The sequence below is a fragment of the Peromyscus maniculatus genome, chromosome X, assembly GCF_049852395.1.
Source record: "Peromyscus maniculatus bairdii isolate BWxNUB_F1_BW_parent chromosome X, HU_Pman_BW_mat_3.1, whole genome shotgun sequence".
In the NCBI taxonomy this organism is placed as follows: domain Eukaryota; kingdom Metazoa; phylum Chordata; class Mammalia; order Rodentia; family Cricetidae; genus Peromyscus; species Peromyscus maniculatus.
This window is the reverse complement of record NC_134875.1, coordinates 46,128,035-46,151,351: the sequence shown is the minus strand read 5'-3', so window position 1 is coordinate 46,151,351 and position 23,317 is coordinate 46,128,035. Positions and strand designations below refer to the sequence as shown.

The 23,317-nt window shown below is 37.6% G+C and overlaps 1 long non-coding RNA gene and 1 pseudogene across 1 annotated transcript in view; both read left to right on the top strand.

Moving 5' to 3' along the window:
• LOC143270969 (uncharacterized) overlaps window positions 1-15,336 on the top strand; it is a 34,468-nt gene extending 19,132 nt beyond the window's left edge. Inside the window, exon 3 of the long non-coding RNA XR_013048158.1 lies at window positions 14,777-15,336. This is a non-coding gene — a long non-coding RNA (uncharacterized LOC143270969). The remainder of the gene's footprint in view (window positions 1-14,776) is intronic.
• On the top strand, window positions 1,549-2,289 carry LOC102925785 (protein phosphatase 1 regulatory subunit 3B-like; annotated as a pseudogene).
• Window positions 15,337-23,317: the final 7,981 nt, after the last annotated feature.

Here is a 23,317-nt window from a genome sequence, read left to right as displayed (position 1 = left end):
AGGCTAGCTGTCCCATGAGCTTCAGGAGATCCTTTGTTTCTTCCTCCCATATCCCCTTTAGATTGTTGGGATTACAGACACTCATATTTAGTTTTATTTGGGTTCTAAATATTGAAACTCAGGTTCTCTCCTTGCTTGGCAAACCCTTTTAAGCACTGAACCATCCCTCCAGCACCAACACGAGCTGCATTGAATTTCAATTCCTTTTGTAGAAAGTGCAGAGACTTCTGTGGGCATTTGAATCCCATGGTTCTTTGCTACTTTCCTCAGCTCTCCCTCACATTCCCATCCTGCTTTCTTTTCCTCATCTTGATTTGGCTATCCCTGTTGGTCAGCCATTCTTGGATTGCTTCTGGTGATCATCTCTCCAATCTACAAGGTGGTTCCTCTCTTTTCTCACTGCTCTGACCTCAATGCATTGAAAATATTTTAACTTTTGCACCATAGAAGAAAAAAGCTCTCCATGATATTTCCTCTCAACTTTATCCATGTTTATATAAAGTTCTTCCCATTTCTACTTCTTTCTATTCTAAGGTTGGTCTATGCTCTTGGTCTCATGTCCCATCTGCTACCAATCACTCTATTGTTCCTTCAAGATCTATTTTTCTCTTTTCCATAAATTACTTTAATCAGTGTACAAGACAGTGGGTTTTATCATCTGATGCATCTTACCTCCCCACTGCTCTCCTCCATCTCTGCTCTCCCTTTTTCACCAATCCTTCTTTCTCTTCAAATAGTTCCCATTCTACTCTCATTCCACATATGTTTATGCATGTATTTATATATATATATAGATACAATATCTACATATGAAAAATTTTGGATATTTATCATTCATTATCCACTTTATTCTTTCCTCTTTCCTCATAGTCCTCCTACTTTCATGTCATGTATGGTCCCATTCATTTTCCAGTTGACATGATTTCATTCTTACAACTGAAAACAAAACCCTTCATTGTGTGTATATACCACATTTTTTTCTATTCATTCCCCAGTGACTCTAGATCCTGCCATACTGACAATGATAATCATTATAGGTGGATCGGATGGTAGCTCTATTTCCAGAAATCTCTATGATAATTTCCATAATGGTTGCATCAGTTGACATTCCCAACAGAAGTGTATAAGAATTCTGCTTTGGTTCTTTGCTAGCAAGGGGAAAGAAACCTTTACACGCTCCTCAGTCAGTTTCTACAACCGGACGTTCTACCATAGGAAATCGCCTCCATTCCTTGGCTTGGGTCCCCTGGCTCCTGATGAAACTGTGACCACTGTCCCCTTCCCAGATCCTGGACTTCAGCCATGTCACTCACCACATGCTGCAGATCATGTGGCAGAGTGCTGCTCGCCCCAAGTGTGGCTATTGGTCCCTGTCCCGGGAGTGATCATTGGCTGCATCCGGTATTCATGTGCTGAGCCAGGGGAAGGTCTGGGATGGCACCCTTAGTAGGGAGAGGAAAGTTAAAGTGTGCCACCGGCTGCGGGAGCTGGAGTCCAGAGTGCAGCAACCCATGGAGTAGACCTCCACCCTGCTCGTCTAGCCTGGTGATGACTGTGGACATACAGTATAGCTATAGCAGCATGGCCCCTTCTCTGTGCAGGGAGCGCTTCACCTTCAAGATCTCCCCAAAGCTGAGCAAGCTACTGAGACCTTGTATTCAGCTGGGGAGCAGGGATGAAGCCAGCGGAATGGTGGCCCCCGTAGTGCAGGAGAAGAAGGTGAAGAAGCGGGTGTCCTTCACTGACAATCAGAGGCTGGCCCTGACAATGGTCAAAGTGTTCTCAGAATTTGATGACCCACTAGGTATTCCATTTAACATCACCGAGCTCCTAGACAACATCGAGAGTCTGAAAACAGCAGAGAGCGAGAGCTTTGTTTTGGATTTTCTGTAGCCTTCCGCAGATTACTTAGACTTCAGAAACTAACTTCAGACCAACCATGTCTGCCTTGAAAACCGTGTACTGAAGGACAAAGCCATCACAGGCACCGTGAAGGTCCAGAACCTGGCATTCGAGAAGGCTGTGAAGATCAGAATGATGTTTGACACCTGGAAAAGCCTCACAGACTTCCTTTGTCGGTGTGTGAAGGACACTTATGCTAGTTCAGACAGGGACACGTTCTCCTTTGACATTATCTTACCTGAGAAAATTCAGTCTTATGAAAGAATGGAGTTTGCCGTGTGCTATGAGTGTAACAGCTAGGCATACTGGGACAGCAACAAAGGTAAAAATTACAGGATCATCTGGGCTGAACTCCAGTCCACTCAGGGAATGTTACCTGGAATATGAAAAGCTGGGTCCCTACTACTAGTGACTGCAATTGACAGTCTGACTGATCAAGATGCAGTAGAGAATGCAAGACAAGGCTTGTGGAGTTGAACTGTGATTAGGCATTTAGGCATGATTTTTGAAAAGATAGGATCCTGTTCACCTTTTTTTTTTTTTTTTTTTTTTTTGGTTTTTGGTTTTTTGAGACAGGGTTTCTCTGTGTAGCTTTGCGCCTTTCCTGGAACTCGCTTTGGAGACAAGGTTGGCCTCGAACTCACAGAGATCCGCCTACCTCTGCCTCCCAAGTGCTGGGATTAAAGGCGTGCACCACCACCGCCCGGCTCTGAACAGAGCCTTTTTTTGTAAACCAGCAAAACCAACGGGTTTCCATCACAGCTGGTTTCTTGCTCCGAGAATAACAGGTGTGCTGGTCCTCTGTGGCATCCCGGTTGGCCACAAAAGAATGCACAGGATGGTGCCAGTATGGTCTGGAGAGGAGCCAAGCTGGCAAGAATGGAGGAAGCTGGCCTCTTCTCCAACCTTGCATGTCGAAAGTCAGTCACCCAGAAGCCACCAGTCTCCAGCTGTCTCCAGTCTTACCATTGACCTTGGGGTCCTGTCCCACCCACGCTTTCCCACATGCTGCCTTCATTCCACACGACCTCAGAGCCACACCTTTATCTCAGCTCTGTGACACACTGGCTTGATACCCTGTAGCTTCCAAAGAGGGATGGAGGCAACCCCTTTCTGCGCAAGCTCATGCTCTGCATTTCCTTTTTTCTCCCCCGCCGTCCAGCCAGTGATCCGGACAAGATAATTAAAGCAAAATAAGTAGCTTTTGGCTGGGATAGACATTTCCTTTCCCCTCTTTCTGATCTCTTCTTTATATTCCAACAGAGAGTAACACACCAGTTACTGGAAAGTCACTGGTCTCCATGTGGAGTCATGGGGTACAGCATGGTGGACAAGGTGGGACAGTCATAAGTTTTAGCTTTTCCTCTTGGCTTTTGGGAGTGCTTTCTAAGCACTCAGTTTCACCCCGAATTACCAGAAGTCTCAAGGACTAGATCTATCTTCACTTGCCTGGCTGGCGTGTGAGCTGCTTTAGTTATGGGAGAATTATAGCTCTCTTCTCTCGGACCATCCACTTCAATGCTGCAGCTGAGACTTTCAAATGGCACGTCTGGCATACCCTGGAAGTCTCCAGAGAATGCTTAGATTTGTCTGCAGTATACAGCCATATTTGGGATGCTTTACAAGCACCCAAGGGCATTGATTGGGAGCTTTTATTTATGGTGTGTATTGTAAAGGGGAGGGAAGAAAAACCTCATCGAATTTTTCTATGTTATTTTAAATGTTTGTTAACTCTGAGGTATCAGAGATGAAATTTTTTGGACTGCAGTGCATTATCAAGTGGTATTTTGAGACTCCTGGAACTCTTACTGTTGGATGGTCCCCCAGAACCTGTGATTTTTCTCTTGGGCAAATTAAAATTATAGGGAAGTTAAAAAAAAGAATTCTGCTTTGTCCATATCCTTTTCAGTATTTGCTATAATTTGTTTTCTTAATAATAGCCATTTTGATCTTGGTATACAAATTTTTGTGATATTCTTACTCTTTTGTATCTCTTGAATGTTTATTTGAAGACAGCAAAAGAAGTCAAATTGGCTCGCTTTCTAGGTACCAATAAATAAAACAAAAGTAACACTGAAAATCTTAGTTTGTCCCAGCTTGTCCCCCCGGGAAGTAGCACTCATGTTCTTAGAAGAATATTCTATATTCCATCCATTATATTAACTTTAACTCCTCCCCCTTAAACTTGTTGAAATATCCTCATTTTTATCCCATATTCTGCAATCATACTAGCTAGAGATTTAACTAATTTGTAAATGCAAATACTCCTGAAGAGGCTAGGGAAGAAGGGCAAGTATCATATTATTCATTCCTACCCTATTGTGATTAATTTACATTGGATTAATTTTATAATAATAGTGAGCAGCTGTTTTGAGATGAGTATATTATTTGATTAGAGGGCACTGGTGATTTGGGTATTCAGGTTGACAGAAAAGATTAGAAAAACCTAAGTGAAGTTCAGTACTTCCTAGAGCACTCAGCGTACAATATGAGAGCAAGGAGTCCCTGGTGATGACTCCAGAAAGGTCATTGAGAAACTGGAGAGGGGCAAATGAAAGCAGATAGGAAGCTATAAAGAAAAGTTGTTCTTATTTCACAGTTTGTCTCAATCCAACCCAATCACATTTGATGGTTAAGCCAGTATAGTGAAATGGAATCAAAGTATTAGGATTTTGTAGAGTTTGTGACATAGATCCTTCTTGATTTTTGGTACATTGGTTATATCAGGGAGTGAAATACCCCTGGAAATAAAAGAATACTTGTCTTGATGCTGCATTTCTTCTCAGAGGTCATACCTGTTGGATATTTTCTCTTCAAGGAGATTATGTAGCACTAGATATTTATATTAATTTTTTTCTAGTGCCAATAAGGCCTAGAGTCTAGGTAGAATAAGTATTTCAAACACTTGATTTATTGTATGAGCACTTTGTATGCATAAATAGCAATTGAGTTAGTGATGTTTACAAGGACAATGCTTTCCTTTGTCTTTTTAGGTTCAGTATTTGAGGGTCTAAGTATTAAGATAACAATAAATTGATAAGAGAAAATATACACAATTTTCAATGATATTCATATTCATAGAATTTCACTCAAGGGAGTGCCAGAGATGGTAAACTCCTCTATTCCATAGTGGGTAGAAGGAAGAGAATTATGAGGAGTAATTGTTAAGCAACCCATTTTACAGCCTTCATAAGGTAGGAAAAGTTAGATTTCCAGACACACCTGGGAAGACCTGGCTTTATTTTTTTTAATTGTCATTCATTTTACACACCAATCCAAGATCCCCCTCTTTCCTCCTCCCACCACCCCAGCCTCCTGCTCCCAACCCACCCCCCACTCCTCCCCACAAGAAGGCAAGGCCTCCCATGGGGAGGCACATCCAGTAGAGGCAAGTCCCAGCCCTTCCCCCTGCCTCAAGGCTGAACAAAGTGTCCCATCATGGGAAGTGGGCTCCAAAAAGCCTGCTCATGCACCATGGATGGATTCTGATCCTACCGACAGGGGGCCTCCAAGCAGATCAGGCTATACAACTGTCTCTCCATGCAGAGGGCCTAGCCTAGTTCCATACAGGCTCCACAGCTGTTGATCCAACTTTCATAAATTCCCACTAGTTTGGTTTGGTTGTCTCTCCAGGTTTCACCATCATAATCCTGATGTGCATGCTCAGAGAATCCCTCTTCTCTCTCTTTGACTGGACACCTGGAGCTCTGCCTGGTGTTTGGCTGTGGATCTCTGCATCTGCTTCCATCAGTCACTGGAGAAAAGCTCTGTGGTGACTGTTAGGGTATTCGCCAATGTGGTCACTGGGGTAAGCCAGTTCAGTTCAGGCATCCTCTCCATTATTTCTAGTAGTCCAAGTTGGGGTCATCCTTGGGGATTCCTGGGAACTCCCCTAGCACCCAGTTTCTCTCTATCCCCACGATGGCTCCCCTTATCATGGTATCTCTTTCATTGTTTTCCCACTCCATCCCTGTTCCAGCTCAACCATCCTGTTCCCTTATGTTCTCATCTATGAAAAATCAAAGAATGATGAGGCTTTGTGAGTTGTTTCCCACTCTATGATAGAATGTTGACATGCTCAATGTGAGTTCTAGAGTGCAATGGCTATAACATGTCCAGAAGACAGTGTTCCCCATTACTCTACCGCTCTCTCCTGCTCTTTCATTCTTTTTACTTCATTCTTCATTTTCTCTTGAGCCTTGGGGAATTGATGTAGATATTCCATTTAAATATACTATGGTGGTATTGTGTTCCCCCCAAATATTGTGCACCCTAATAAACTTACCTGGGGTCAGAGAACAGAACAGCCACTAGATATAGAAGCCAGAAAATGGTGGCATACACATCTTTAATCCTAGCATTCCAAAGGCAGAGATCCATCTGGATCTCTTTGAGTTCAAAGCCACACTGGAAACAGCCAGGCATAGTGACACATGCCTTTAATCCCAGGAAGTGATGGCAGGAAGCAGAAAGGTATATAAGGCATGAGGACCAGGAACTAGAGTTCTGGTTAAGCTTTTAGGCTTTTGAGCAGCAGTTCAGCTGAGATCCATTTGAATGAGGACTCAGAGGCTTCCAATCTGAGGAAACAGGATCAGCTGAGAAGTTGGTGAGGCAAGGTTAGCTGTGGCTGGTACTGTTTCTCTGATCTTTCAGAATTCACTCCAATACCTGACTCCAGGTTTGTTTTTATTAATAAGACCTTTTAAGATTCATGCTACAACCTACATGTTCAATAGTCGCTTGTTCACAGTATTTTGACCAATTATGGTATTTTGTAGTAACTAACAAAGCAGTATTTTGTGGGTATACAAATATTTAGAAGGCATTTTGGAAGGTATATTATGTTCACTTAGCAAAACAATAACTCCCCCAGTAGGGCCTATGACCTCCCCAGCCATGAGTTTTTGATCAGGTTTACAATACTGGATGTCAATTTCCTTCTGTGGAGTGGAACTCTAATCAGAAAGCAGTTGGTTACCCCGTACCAGACAGGTCACTATTGGACCAGTGGGCAAATCTTGATTTAAAAGTGGGCAAAGTAGCATGCAAAGTCCACAGGTAAGACTTTTGTGATTCTATCCGTACCCTGAGCAGCCTGAATGATCCAGCACTAAGAAATGCAGTCAGTAGGATGAAGTTTCCAACTCTATTGAAGTTTGATTTCTCTATGTCCTGCAACCAAAGTGTGTGGTGTCTTCAGGATTAGAGTACTATCACCTAGTAACTAGTACTACCATTATCACCCACTACTATTGAAGATCACCAACAGCCATGCCAATAGATGATATTGTTTTGTTACCTCAATGGTTTCACTGGTCAACATTTCATAGAAAGATATTCCACTCCCGGCACTGGGATTTTTCTTTAATTATCTTCTAGCTTCTGGGAATGGGTTTATCCACCAATGTAGGATACTGTCACTCAAGTTTGTTCAAAATTTTATTTTGAATTAGCTTATTAAGTATTGAGTTTCCTTATGTCTTTTTCATGCATACTTAGTTTTAGTTGACCCCTTTTCACCATCTTCCAACCCCTAATCTTCCTTTTAATTTCATATTACATGCATTCTACTATTCTCCTCAATTTCCTTCATGTCTCTTTCTCCCATTTTATGGGCTCTTTTCCTAGTTTATTGGACTCTACACACACTAATTTCCACATAAATACACATATGTAAGACCAGGAGGTAGGACAGTATAAGAAAGAACATGGAGTATTTGTCTTTCTGTGTCTAGGTTTTTATTTATTTATTTTTTCAATGAAATATCTTTCAGATGCATTCATTTCCAAGAAATCTCATGATTTCCTTTTTAAAATTATGGTTGAATAAAATTCCATTGTGCCACATTTTCATTATTCATTCATCTAGGTTGATTCCGTTTCCTGGATATCGTGAATAGAGTAGCAAAGAACATGGATATATAAATATCTCTGTGGTTGCATATAGAGTTCTTTGGTTATATGTTCAGGATTGATGTACTAGGTCATAATGTGGACCTATTTTTTCATTTTTTGAGAAGTTGTCACATTGATGTATATAGTGGCCTTAGGGGCTACTAGACCCAAAATATTTATATTGAAGGCATCCATTTTCTCATTTTTTCACTAATTTTCGCTTTCTCTTTTTTCTCTATTGATATGCCTTGCTTCTGCTTCCATTTTATATGTCACAACCTAAATTATAGGTGACATAATTAATGTATAATCATAATAATATAGACGAAGAAAGCTTTATTTGACAAAGAAAGAGCATTGGTAAAAATATTTTTCCCTGTTGTTTCTAGTGTTTTTACACTGAAGAGAAAAAGAACTTCTTAATTAGATTGTCTTAGTCTAGTTTGGCCATTTTTGATTTTTTATTACCTTTTTTTCTAAGTAAATTACCACCATTATTTTTGAAAGTGTGATTCCCTGAGTACAGGTATCTTTTGCTATTGTTTAGCACTGTTTTAAAAGAAACAATGAAATGTTTTGTTATCAAGTGCTTATACAATAAACTAAATTCACTATCTGTCTTTGTTTTCTGATCACAGTAGTAGCAATGACTAATTTGACTTCTCTATTCATGTAAAAAAGATAGCCAAGTAAATTTCCTTAGTTTTAAAAATATTTTAATTATGACATATCTCCCTTCCCTTTCCTCCCTCCAAACTCTCCCATATACTCCCCAATCTCCTTCAAATTAATGCCTCTTTTGAAATTGCTATTACATGCATATATGTACAGGCATATAAATATAATTATAACCTGTCAAGTCTGTATAATGCTACCTGTATATATGTTTTCAGGGCTGAACATTTGGCATTGCACAACCAGTTTCCCTGGGGAAAGCCACCTCGCCTGGTCCAGCTTACCTCAGTTGCCTATAATTCTTTTTGTAGGGTGGAGGCCTCATGGGCTTTTCTCTGTCCACTTTGGCATGACTATTGGTGTTGTCCTTGCTCAACTCCTTCGTTTTTCTCTTTTGCAGAAGATGACTCAAGTCGATCATGTTTTGAATCCTAGATGGTTTTATTTAATCAGCATAGTTTTCTCTCCTCTTGTTTTGCTTTGAGCAGGCAGCAAATGAGGTTCTCTAGGTCCAAGTTCTCCTGTTGTCTGTGCACCACATGCATGCCTGGTGCTCTCAGAAGTCAGAAGAGGGGATCCCCTAGAACTGGAGTTACAGTTGGTTGTGACCCACCATGTGAGTGCTGGGAATCAAACTCAGGTCCTCTGGAAGAGCATCTAGGGATGTCTCTCCAGCTGCTAAAAACATTTTTCTATTTAGTGTTTCCTTTTATAATAAATTTCAAGTACTTTTATATTCTCACTTTTGTTAAATTGTAACAGCTTATGTTAATTCTAAGATTAATTTAAATAAATATTTAAATGATGATTAAATAAATATTTGAATGATGATTTTCAGAACATTTAATCTTAGGAGTTTTTGTTTGTTTTTCAAGAGACAGGATTTCTTTGTGTAACAGTCCTGGCTGTCCTGTAACTTGCTCTGTAGACCAGGCTGGCCTCAAACTCACAGAGATTTGCCTGCATCTGCCTCCAGAGTGCTGGGATTAAAGGTGTGCATTACCACTGCCTGGCAATCTTAGGAGCTTTTTAAACTCTTAAAATTCTTGAGGACTGGATTTCTGGTTAGGTATGTTATGTCTGTCAGTTTTTCCATAATTTAGTTTTAAACTGATAAACCAATACAATACATATTTATATAAACATTTGGTTAAATGAAAATATGTATATTAATATACATGGAAATGACTACCTTTTTTTGAAGCTAAAAAATTAATTTAGGGAAAATGAGTCAAGACAGAAAGACAAGGAAAATCAAGAGAACATTAGACAGGAAAAGAGCCTTTCACTCCTCCAGATCTGGTTTAAGTCTTTTCCTGGCTGAGAGTCAAGAATTTCAATGCAGCTGACCAAACCACCTGGGAAGAAGTGTATTTGCTTTTCTGAGAAAAACAACCTCAGAGTCAAGATTGTGAGCTGTGTTTACAGTTAAAACATATAATTTGACCTCCGTGTAATCTATGTGGAGTGAGAATTTCTTTGACTTTTTAAAAACTATGTTTTTATCCTCTCAACACTTTTCTTATCTGTAAACTCATACTTAAGTTCTTCATAAACTACCATATTGTCTCACTTATAAAAGGAAAATTCTTTAGATAAAATGAAGTATTCCAAAACATTTTACTTAATCCTTTAAGCCTAGATATAAGTTGTATCTTTTCAACAATCTTTGATATATATTTATGTATATGTATACATATATTTGTTTATATATATCATATATAGCACTTATACACATGCCTATCTTAATGCTCACTTTGATTTTTATCTCTGAGTGTATACTTTGCTTAATAAACCTTGACTTTGCTTCATACTAACATGTCCTACAGTTCTTTTATGTGGCATAAGTTAAGATTCCAGCTGCACCGTGTAGGGTTTTTGAGAAAACTTTCAGTCTGCATAGCTGGCAGTGTTTAGTTGTATCTTTCTTTGCTGTGGACATGAAGAATATTAAGAATTTTGCTACTTTATACTTTTAAAAATTCTCTATAATATTGCTTTTTAATTTTTTCTTTTTATTAAAAATAGATTATTTTTCTCATACAATAGATAATGATTATAGTTTCCCCTCCCTCTACTTCCAGTTCCTCCCCACCTCCCATCCCATCCAGATCCACTTCCTTTCTGTCTCTCAATAGAAAAGAACATGCCTATAAGAGATATCAGCCAAACATGACAATAAAGTATACTAACATAAAGCAAAAAAAATCAAATTGATGCTGGACAAGCCAACCCAACAGAAGGAAAAGAGCCCCAGGAGGAGGCACAACTTCTTAATTGACTAAAAATTGTATAGCCTTTGAAAGTTCCATCATACTTATATAGCATAATAATGATAATAATAATAATAATAATAATAATAATAAATGCTAAATAATGCCATCATAATTTATGAAAGTTTTTTAAACAAGGCCTCACTGTGTAGCTCTAGCTGTCCAGAAACTCACTAGGTAGGACCACTATGCAGCTTTGAACTCACAGAGATTCACCTGCCTCTGCCTTCTGAGATTGAAGATGTGTACCACTATCCCTGCTTAATTTTCTTTACCTCAGAGATACCCTAGCAAGGTCTCTGTGGTGGTTTGAATAGGAATGTCCTCAATAGGCTCATATGTTTGAATATTAAGTCTCCAGTTGGAGGAACAGTGTAGGACAGATTAGGAGATGTGGCCTTGTTAGAGGAGGTTTGTCACTGGGGCCCAAATTTGAGGCTGGAAAAGCCCATGGTCTTCCCAATTACCCTTCTTGGCCTTGTGGTTGTGTCTCAAAATCTGAGCTCTCAGTTACTGCCCCAGTGTCATGCCTGTCTGCTGCCAAGCTGGTCCTGAACTCACCCTCTGAAACTGTAAGCCCCAAGTAAAATATTACCTTGTATAAGTTGCCTTGTTATGGTGTCTTATCCCAGCAACAGAAAAGTAATTAAGACAGTCTCAATATTGTCTAGTGTTAAAGATGGAGTAAAGATCAGTTTCAGATATCTTGTATGTAAAAAGTAAATCTATAAATTTTCAGAGGAAAACATTTGGAGAATAACTTCATTATACTGGAGTAGGCAAAATGTCATTTTCTCCCCTTCTGTTTTATTTATTTTTCTGAGGCAAAATTTTTACTCCATAGCCTATTCCATCCTTAACCTTGTTGCACCCCTCCTGCATCAGCTTCCAAAGTACCAGGAAGATAGACAAATAAAAGAGATGAATGTAAAATAAAAATATAACAAATTATAAAATCTTAAAATTTATGATATGTTTTAATCAAAAGGTTCTACTAAGAGCATTAAGACATAATTCACTGAGTAGCTAATAAGGTTTATGAAACACAAAATTAACAAAAATATTTGCTTGATTAAAAAAAACTCACACAACAATAAAATAACAAAATAGAAAAACACAAACAAAATACATGAAAAAGATAACTTACAAAATAAGTTACAAAATGACCAAAAATTATAAGGAAAATTGGCTGTGCCTCACAGTGTGTACTTTCATTCCAGCTAATCAGCACTTTGAGACAGTAGGATTCTAAGTTCTAGATCTGACTGACTTAATAATAGGGACTTCAGGGCTGCTCTGAACTATTGAATGAGACACGGTCCAAAATAAAAACTAAAATTAAGCAAAACCAAAATACCACCATTCCCCCAACTCCCCAAAGGAAAACCAAAGCTGGAGAAATGCAGCTCACTTCTTCCCTATTGAATATGAGGCTCTAGGTTCAATTCCAAATGTCACCAAAACAAGAAAGGAAAATGGGTCAACTTCACTAGCCACCAAAGAATGCAAATGAAACTCACAATATAGTAAACAGTGTACATTCAGGAGAATGATCTAAACTGAATAAAAAGCAAAAGAATAAGATGTCATTACTGAGAACACAGAACACTTCCAAGCTAGCAAGGCTGTTATTTGTCATAACACCTTAGAAAAAACTGTTTGGTAGCATTGATGGACTTGAATAACTTGATATTTGAACACTAAGTAATTCTATCATTATATAAATAACAATTGGAATGCATGCAAATATTCAGCAAGAAAGAAATTCTAAAATGTTTATATCAAGCTAACGTAGCCAAAATACTGGAAATTTCCCTCATGCTCATCAACAGTAAAATGAATAAATTAATTATAGAATACAAAGCAATGTAATACCAAAGAGCAATAATGAATAATAGCACATATGATTTTTATGATGTTAAACAAAACCTCAAATATAAAATATATTCTCTATAAGTTCATTGATACAAAGAACAAAACCAGGTAAAATATACATATACTTTTAAATATCAATATGGTAGTTACTTTTTGGAATGAGAAGTCAGTTCAATCTTTTTTTCTTCTCTCACCCCCCTCTCTTTTTCTTCTCTCTCCGTTTTAACCTTCTTTTCTCCTTCATTTTCTTTTTCCTATCCTTCCTCCCTCCCTTTCTTTCTCCACTCTTCTTTCTTCCCTGCCTTTTAAGGCAGGGTCTGTCTGCATAACACAGATGTCCTGATCCTCATGCTTTGGCCTCCATAATGCTGAGATTATAAGCATGCCTGGCTGGAACTTTCTGTTGCCATTGCTAATGGTGATGGGTTACATTAATGTTTGTGAAAATTGTACTTACCATGTTTGAATTCTTAAAAGCATTATGTTGTGAACCAACCAATGTGTGCGCTAGAAACACCGTCAGATGCCTTAGAAGCACAGAAAACACTGTTAATCTTCTGACCATCTCTCCAGTCCCTAAACCACAATCTTAAGGCCATATGATTAATTGCTTTCTTTTCTTTGCATTCTAAATCAAGTCTTTCAGCTGTTCTTCCTGGGGTGACTTTCCTTACTTCCAGTGTTAAAAACATTACTATAAATACTATTATCTCACCAGACTATAGCCCTTTAACTAGTTTTCCTGCCTTATAACGGACGAATATTCAATAGTAAAACACATTATATCATTCTCTTAATCACCATAATTAGGGTATAAAAATAACTGCATTTCATTCTCTTCAAGAGACTTTCAGGTAATGAATGGGAAATAAATAAACTATATAATTTTTACTGTGTACTACTTCATGAGATCACTAATTTGGGAAATACTGTCATCTGATTCATGATTGAAAGCACTGAGTAAGGAATTATGGGAGGTTACTATAGAAGGGACAGGCTGCTACCACATGGCACATTGATCTATCATGGTACCCAAAAATTGAGTGTATCCTCATGTGGTGGTATTGTGTTTCCCAAAATATTGTGTACTCTAATAAATTTATCTGGGGTCAGAGAACAGACAGCCACTAAATACAAAGGCTAGAAAATGGTGGCACTCACACCTTTAATCCTAGCATTCCAGAGATAGAAATCCCTCTGGATCTCTGTGAGTTCAAGACCACATTGGAAATAGCCAAGTATGGTGACACACACCTTTAATCCCAGAAAGCCAGCCTTTAATCCCAGGGAGTGGTGGTAGAAAGTAGAAAGATATATAAGGCATGAGGACCAGAAACTAGAGCATTTTGGCTGGTAAAGCATTCAGGCTTCTAGCAGCAGTTCAGCTGAGAGCCATTGGGATGAGGACACAGAAGCTTCCAGTCGGAGGAAGCAAGACCAGCTGAGGATCCAGCGAGGTGAGATAGCTGTGGCTTGTTCTGTCTCTCTGGCCAACCAGCATGGACCCCAATAACTCGCCTCGGGTTTGATTTTATTAATAAGAACCTTTAAGATTCCTGCTACATCCTCAAGATAAAACCGAGTGCAACCTATGAAATCGAACCTGAATCTAATCAAGGCTAGGACTGGCTTCTATTTACAACAATCATGTGAGTTAGAGGAACAAATTGAATGGCCTTATAAGTAAATAAGTCTGGTGCATCTGGACATTTTTAAAGGAAATAGACTTTTGCTCTTCTACCAGGTAGTGACAAGCAAAAAGGAAGGAGCTACTGTGGTATAGTGAAAAAGAATACATTTCAAATGAGTTTGATGGACCTTCTTTGGACAATGCTTTCAACATAGCAGTGAAGAAAAGACACTGATGATGTAATTGGATAAGTGAATACATTTGATGATTTATTTGTAATTAGATGATAGGAAAGACTCATTGTTATCTGTATTAGGTATGATAATAGCATTGTGCCTATGTAAGAAAACATACTTTTCAGAGATGCCCTCTGAATTATGCATATAGATCAAACTACCAGAAACCTAGTTGACTACCCAGGGTTAGTAAAGTCATGTATCTTTGTGAAAAACTTACAACTGCCTCTTTACTGAGTCAATATAATCCATAACTTCATTCTGTATATTTGTCTTTATATCCACAGATAAGTCTGGTCTTGACTGCCATCAAGGAAAATTTTTTTCAACAGACAGAGCCCATTGCAGAAAACCATAACTGATCAGAATGCAGAGTTGCAGAGCCAGTCTTAATGTTATATCCACGATACAACCACTGCACCAACGGCTCAGGACTCATTTCAGAGGAGGAGGAAGAAAGATTGTAGGAGCCAGAGGGCTGAGCAGTGGTGGCACACACCTTGAATCCCAGCATGCAGGGGGAAGAGGCTCTGTGAATTTGAGGATAGCCTGGTTTACAGAGCTAGTTCCAGGACAGTCAGGACTGTTACATGGAGAAACCCTGCCTCAAAAAAAAAAAAATTAAAAAAGAGGCAGAGGAATAGGATGTTTTCTATGAGTTTGTGTCTCCTAGAAATGTCAGAAGCTATACCTATAAAATCTCACCAACATGACTGCCTAAACATGAGCTGAACAAGGATAACACCAATAGACATGCTAACATGGACAGGGAAAAGCCATGAAGCCTCAACCCTACACAAAGAACTACAGGCAACTAAGGAATGCTGAGAGATGGAGAAAAAGTCTTCTCCAGGTAAGAGCACACCAATTGGTTATCCAATACCAAAAAGTCAGCCCTGAAAACATACATACAAGTAACATTGTACAGACTGAGCAAGTTACATTTTGGAATATATATGTACATACTTATACATAAATACATACAGCAACAATTAATGAAAAAAGAGGGCATGGGTTTGAAAGAGAGCAAGAAGCAGTACATGGGGACTTTGGATGGAGGTAAGGAAAGGGGTAAATGATGTAATTATATTATAATCTTAAAAACTAAAATAAATATTAAAATAATAGTATGAAGTTTATGCTATGCTTTATGTACTTAGGCAAAATCAAAATCAAAGATAAATACAGTAAATATCATAAAACACTGACAATTATGAAATCTGGTGATGGCCCTATGAATTTATTTTATTCTCTGCTTTATATTTGGGGTAGAATTTTATTCCATTTTCTGTTTTGTATTTAGGCTTAGAAGTTTACATGAAGAATTTACAGTGGCTCCCATACCACTAACTATAAAAGCCTAGTTCCTTATCTTGTAAACTTCACAGGATATGCTCTTTTTGACCTTAACGTGCTTGAAGACATCCAGCTCTTTACTTTCTCAGAGCCTGTGAGGTTGTTTTTTCCTTTGCCTGGAGAAACCTTTCTCCAGAGAGTCCCACGCTTCTGCTCTTCTCACTATTGTGCATTAAACTCAACTGTTGCCTCTTTGGAAAGGTTGCTCCCAACACTGATTGCTAAAAAAGTATCTGTACTTATGGTCTACTATAATATTCAGTAGGGAAGATCTGGAAGGAAATATTTTCTCTCTCCAATATTGGTAAGCTGGGCTAAGGTAATCGTTTGGGACAATTTGAGCCACTGAGTACAAATAGACTTGAAATGCATTTCTTCCCCTCATCGACAGAGTCACAGAAAGCTGGTACTCATGCACTATATTATTAATCCTTCTATCAAGAGATTGAAAATAATATCCAGATATTCACTGTAATTGTCCACATCCAGCTGGGTGCCTATCAACGCATAGTTGTTCAATAACATTTTATTGACTAAATGAATGAGTCAGCCCACAAAGGTTATGAAAGAGCTTGAGTTATAGTCCTTTGACCACTGCCTTGGGTTTGCAGCATTAATGCAGAATCCTGTGTGCTGGGAAATAGGGGAAAGCAACCTTGTTCAACAAGGGGAAAGCCAAATTTCATGGCTTTAATAGCGCATATTAAGGACTTTATATGCCCTCTAAGAACTCTTTTAATTCCTTGCTGGAGAAATAGAGTCTTTTTCAGCCAGTAGTACTTCTGATCCTGTGAGAAAATAGTTGAAGAAGAGGAGATAGACTAGATAACAGCCATCTCTTTCATGGTGGTTTCTTGAATGGTTTGTTTATGTCTATTTTATCTCTTGCCTTACAGTTTAGACAGCTCTCACATACTTTCAACTTCTCTTACTCTTTGAAACCGAGATGTTGGAACGTCATAGATTACAGCTTCCTGAGGTTTACTGCTATTTCCCATCATTAAGAAACTTGTATTCAGGAACCAAGCAGTGATTCTTTCCCATGAGTAAAGTATGGGAAGTTGCCTACCCTTCCCATGGCTATTTGGCTTCCCCATATTGCAAAAAAAAGAAGTGTGCCATGATCAAGACAAAAAAAATGGCACATACTGAGACATCTTTGCTCTGCTCTAGTTCTTATTAAAACTAACAGATTGGAGCTAGGAATGTACTCAGTAGTAGAGCACATTCCAAGAACATATAAGGCTTTGGAGTCTAACCTAGCACTTCCTCCAAAAATTATGAGTGAATATGATGGATAAGGTTATATTTTGAGTGAGCTAAAATCATGATGTCAGCTGATGATTCACATATATGTAGTTAAGATTATTTTAAAATATAAACATTAACCATGCTTTACTTTAAAGATGATATAGCTATAACTTGTAGTTGTGTATAATGAATGGCCTGATTCAGTTATTGGTATTCTTTCTGTGTCATTACACATCCAATTTATGCTCTGTCTCCAAAAATATATGAAACTATGCAATAGGATTCTCTGGTTTCTCTTAAGATCATATGAATCTCTTGCCTTTCACTAACATCTAACACATACATGAAAAAATACTCAATGTCACTAATCACAAGGGCAATAAAACTCAAAATTCACATCTGTAAGTAACACTATAAAGCATAAAAATAAAACAAGTTGCCATAGTGGTTCATATCTTTAATATTACAATTTGGAGATGAAGACAGGAAGATCATGGCATGAGGTCAGCCTGGTTGCAAGAACAATGAAATTTAAAGAGAAAGTTGTGTGACTACAAATCTCAGCAGATAAAAGTTCTTACAACTCAAAGATGTCAGCCTAACCTCAGTTCAGTCCACATATAGAGGGAAAGAGCACTGACTCCAGAATGCTGTCCCTGACCTCAACTTGCAGATTTTGGCACCTTTCCTCACATATCACACACACACCACACACACAATATGATGATGATGATGATGATGATGATGATGATGATGATGATGACGACGACGACAATGATAATAAAACTATTAGTAAAGATATGGAGAAATTATAATCAATGCACACTATTTGTGGTGATGTAAAAGAGTGTGGCTTCTAAAGAAACTAGTCTTTAAAATGATTATAAACAAAAGTACCATATGATCTAGCAGTCCTACTTTTGGATTTGTAACCAAAAGAAATGATATATGCTTGAGAGTTATCTGAAGTCTTATGTTCATTGAAGTACTATGCACAAAGATATGTAAACTGCCTAAATGTCCATCAATAGATTAAAATATTCAGAAAATGGAATGTGTAAGTGTATATATGGAACATTACTGAGCCTTAACAAAAGGAGATTCTGCATTATATGACAATATAGGTGGACTTTGAAAACATTACACTAAGTACAAGAAACCAACTACATAAATACAAATAGTATGGTTTCACTCAAACAAGACAGCCATTTTTAAAATTATATATGCATGTGTCTCTCTGTGTGGGTTCTATACACATGATTGCAAATGCTTGTGAAGAAGAAAATAAGAGTTCTGGTGTTATTTTGCTAGATATTTTTTAATCTAGCTATTTTGTTACTTTAATTGCTGTATTTATCCTATCCCTATGTTTTGTTTCTAGTTACTGAAAGTTTTGGTGATGGGATTCATTTTTTGCTACTTCTGTATGTCCCTAAGGTTAGTCCCTGTTGTGGATAGGGAATGAAAAGGTCTGGAATTTCTGTAGTGTACGAAGAAAGGCTAGAGTTGTACAGTGATGAGAGGATACAACACAGTTTCAAATGACTTACAGAAATTAGGAGTTTGTGGGCATTTTCTATGAGCTCATCTACTGGATGAGCTGGGGATCTATTTGAAGAACTGTTGTGTACATATTGGACTCGGCAGAAGATCAACATTACAGTAGCATTGAGTTAACTACCATATTGAAATCTAAAAGCATATATAGATTCTACCTGGTTTTGTAGTTTTTGCTAAAACCTGAGAGAATAATGGTTGTACTTTCTAGGTGTCCAACAAACAAAACAATAAATGATTAAAAACATGAATATCATTTCTAACTTCATCAATTACTAGGCTTTTTTCATTTATAACTTTGATTTCTGGTCCCCAAACCATAAGATCTGCCTTCTTCTGCCTTTGGAGTGCTGGGATTAAAGGCATTTGCCAACATGTCCTGCTAAACATCTCTTCAGCTAAACAGATACTAATAATCAACCACAAAACCCCTGTGGTAATTAGGGAGCACTCCTACTGAAATATCAGAACTATAGAAATGAGGATGAGGATTGTTAGTTATTACTGTCATAACTGAAGAATGGGTATTTGGACTGTACTTTTGTTTTTCTTTCTTTCCTTTTTTTTTTTTTTTGGTTTTTCCAAGACAGGGTTTCTCTGTGTAGTTTTGCACTTTTCCTGAACTCATTTTGTAGCCCAGGCTGCCTCAAACTCACAGAGATCCACCTGCCTCTGCCTCTCAAGCATTGGGATTAAAGGCGTGCACCACCACCTCCTGGCCGGACTGTACTTATGAAATTCTATCTTATTTGCCTCTTTGACTAAATAGTGAATCAGAGCTTTTACTACATAGAAAAGAAAATACATACTGAATTTTCAAACCACTCGCAAATGTTTTAAGGGTGTGATGTCACCTCAGAAATGACATCGAAAACTAGGTTCTGAAGAAATAAATAATCTGAATGCTGTAGTTACTTACAATATCCAGCACAGTAATTTAAATTCTCAATGGCCAAAATAGTAGCTGGAATTCTCTCCCTCAACAACACTTAAATAAGTCTTTTCAACAGATAGCTGAGACCCTGTCTTGCCAATGAAGGCTAGAAATGCATTCATGCTTTCTGGAAGAGAAAGGCTTACATTAATATTCAGTTTACACTGGGAAAAGAAAATCCCCTTTCCATACAAATTTGATGCTATCACATCAAAAAGTTCTATCACAAAAGAGTTGAGGTGATGTGGCCTATTCTCGAAGGCTCAGTCTGAGTCTTACCTTTTCAGTGCTGAAGATATTTTGGGTGAATCTTCTCTCCTTTATTCTGTTTGTGTGCCTGTTGTATCCACCACATAAATATTACCATATTATTTGTTTTGGAAAACACAGACTTTGACACTTTAATATATACTTCTGCATTTCAAGGTTTATGACTGTGTTTTCTCTGCTTGTGTTCAATTGCCTCAATAATATGTTTCTCTTTTTTAACTTCCTGTGTTTCCTTACGGCATCTAGCATATGTCTGCTCACATATAAGGCACTTAGTTAAATGATTGATTAATCAATGTGTTTTGATGAAAAATGATTTGGAATGACAGGAACTATGTGCAAATTTGAGAAAACAAATGTGACATTTGGATGTCCTCAAGGATGTGTCATTTGGTTGTCTGATTAATGGGAAATCTTTATTTAATTCATCATCTTCTCATCATTGACCACCAGGCATCATCTTAGGAGCACAATACTGTCAGAAATATTATAAAATATTATTAAAATTTACCAACTTTTTTTGTTTTTCATGAGAAGTTCTACTCACTTTTAGTTTTACAAAACTTCAAGTTTCTTTGTAGTATTAGGTTCAATCCAAGTTCATTTGGGATGTTTTATGTCTGTGTGAATATGACAGAACTATCTTCCTTCAGCTATTATCTTAACTAATTCTGATAGTATTTGTGATGGTTAATTTTGCACGTCAATCCAGAATAATACAGTCTCAGGTATACTTACCCTTGGAAAGAAGATGCACTCCTCCTTCACCACCCCCTGGCTTTATACTTCCTCAGTAGAATGTCACATGCAAAGCAGATGACCCTGTTAGAGCTAGTTAGTTTCATAAACCAGATATCAAACCCCAACTTTTTTTTGCGTTGCTGGGTCTGATACAGAACTACTACCTCTTTAGTTATAAAGAGTATTATTTGCATTAACATGGCAGGATGTGGAGGAAAGCAGTCTGGAAAAGGACTCTATTATCTAAAAGAAAGAGAATCTTACACTGATTTTCACAAGGGCATTGTACAGGCTAACAGTGCTCCTGGCCTGACTATGGTGTTTTTCAACTTCAGCTTAATTTTAGCCTTGATTGTGATATATGAATTAAAAATGCCCTGTTTCACTCTAGACAGATGCCTAGGGAGCCTACATGGGACTAACCTATGCCCTCTGCATGTGGATGACAGTTGTGAAAATTAGTCTGTTTGTAGGACCCCTAGCAGTGGGACCAAGATCTATCCTTGGTGCATGAGCTGACTTTTTGAAATCTACTCACTATGGTGAGATGCCTCGTTCAGCTGCAGAGGGGGAGGAGCTTAGTTGTGCCTCAACTTGATATGGCATGCATTGATGACTCCCATGGAAGGCCTTACCCTTTCTGAAGAGTGGAAAGAGTGGGTTAGAAAGAAGGTGGGAGGAGAAAAGGGGAGGGGAGGAGAGAGGGGAAACTGTGGTTAGTATGTAAAATAAAAAAAATCCCCTCTCTTTTCTAGTTAGGTTTTCTGCATAGGCTGCAACTGCCTCACTTACAGTGTTCATTTAGGTAACCCCTACAAGCCATCATTTTGGGCACACTACTGTAAGTGGTAGTATAACATACTTATTCTCAGCCCTCCAAAGAAATAGCTTTCATTGTTCCTGAAATTTTGGACTATTTCCTCCCATCACACCAATTTGGAGTGAGTGCTGGGCATATCACACACTAGATCTCAATGTCTTTAGTTTTAACTACAGAGATCATACTCTTCCTCTGAAGCTTGCTCTGGGCCTGGTTCTTATCGTCAATATTACTGTGTTATGATCAGGGACTTCACTGAAAATAAAGATAATGACTCTGAATTTAAAGTATTAAGGACAGACTTTTTACATTCATTGTATGTCTAAGGTAGAACTTTTCCATAGACATGCTTCTGTAAATATTAAACAGATGTTCAAACCCTCATTATTTAAATATTTACTAAAACATGTTAAATCCACATATTTGAAAAGAAAAATAGCTTTTCCAAGTATAACTACCACTGATTATTTTTCTTAATTGTTAGTGTTCATTCTCATGAATTTAAATTCAAATATAATACATTTTTTAAACAATCTTCAAACCATACATGGGAATAGAAAATAAAGTTAAAACCTGCCATATCCCAGCCATTTAAACAGTCCAAGTTTACAGGGAGTAGATATTGTTCTTTTACAGAATATTGTTCTGTGCACGTTCATATACTGAGACAATGATCTACATAATATATTCTACCTGTCACTAATATTATAATATTCTATTAGTCACTTGGTGATAATAGGCTATGAGCCTTTTGGTGTGATAGTGCTTGTGTAAGTAAGCCTTAAGCAGTTGTCTAATGATATATCTCATTACCTACATTATTATCCTCCCTCCAGCTCATCACATACTCTGTAGATATATGGCTAGATAAAGATATGGATTTTTAAGAGTTCTTTTTGCTTTTTATTAAAAAATTATTTGTATTACAGGTATTTTTCTGACAGTGTCTTTTTACATAACATACAAAGGAATTGCATAGTTTATTTATGTATATATATATAATGGATATATATAAAGGATATATATGTATATATATAAAGGATATATATAAAGATATATATAAAGATATATATAAAGATATATATATATATATATATATATATATATATATATATATATATATATATATATATATACCAGAGGAGTTGGCTCTCCTTCCACCATATGAGTTTGTGATGGGTCCAACGATTGAATGAACTCATACCATCAGGATACCCTCAGAGTCATCTTGCTAGCTGCTTTTAATTATTGTTTACATTTATTAATTTTTTTGGGAAATTTGCAGGTGGGGTGTTTTGTTGGGACTACCAGCTGCCCAATAATTGATATGGAGATAGAGACTTATTGTTAATTATAAATGCTCAGCCAATAGCTTAGGGTTGTTACTAACTAGCTCTTAATTAACTAACAACTTTATTAGCTCATATTTTTTGATCTATTCTCTAACAGTTTTGGTGCCTTTTTTCAGTACGGCATGTTCATCTCCTGCTTCCTCTTTGTCTGACTGGTGACTCCACCCTTCATTGTATTGCTCTCTTTTGGTTTGCAGGTCCCACCTAACCTTTACCTGCCTAGCTATTTGCCATTTAGCCTTTTATTAAGCCAATGAGAGCAACAAATATTCACAGTGTACAAAAAGATTGTTCCACAGCAGAGGAAGGTCCTTTATATATGGGACCAGGGACTTTGGTATTCATGGAGATGTTACAACTAATCCTTCATAGATACTGAGGGAGAGAGATAATAGTATATATTTATTTGATCAATTACCATTTGCTGTTATCATTGGAAAGAGCATAGGGTTACCTTTTCTTCTTCTCGATTTTATTAACTGAAATTAGATAATTTCATCTGCTCCCAGATATGTGATTCTTTAATTCAGTTAAGTGACTTCACTAC